Raw genomic sequence first — 469 nt, 5'->3', positions numbered from 1 at the left:
AAAACATGACTTTCATGGCTTATTTTTGTGTAGCTTTTTACACTGCTTTTTATCTGTAAATAATTAAGCAAAAACTAGACAAATTCCAATTAAAAATATTATGAATAAAAATAATGGAATTGCTTAATTAAAGCTTAAATATTTTAATATTATATAAATCAAAAGCAGTATTTAAGGTGCATTTTCATGCACTAATCACAACCCCCAAGCAGCTTATTGCTAGTCTCTAGCAATCCAAGCGCAAGAGAAATCATGTCGCAAAGAAAATCTAAGCCTCAACTAGCTTAGTGACCTTAGTATTTCAAACAAACTGTCAGTAAGAAGTCAAAATATACTATCAAGATTATTTCAGTCATAACTCTAGAGTCGTGTGTGTGTGCTCCAAACCATAACCTTCTTGCCACTGACCATACATATACAGCTTTGAAAAATTCACCAAGTAGAAGTCTCAACTCCATTGATCTCACGG

Source organism: Morus notabilis, unplaced genomic scaffold, assembly GCF_000414095.1.
Source record: "Morus notabilis unplaced genomic scaffold, ASM41409v2 Scaffold45, whole genome shotgun sequence".
Taxonomy (NCBI): Eukaryota; Viridiplantae; Streptophyta; class Magnoliopsida; order Rosales; family Moraceae; genus Morus; species Morus notabilis.
This window is presented reverse-complemented; position numbering follows the sequence as displayed.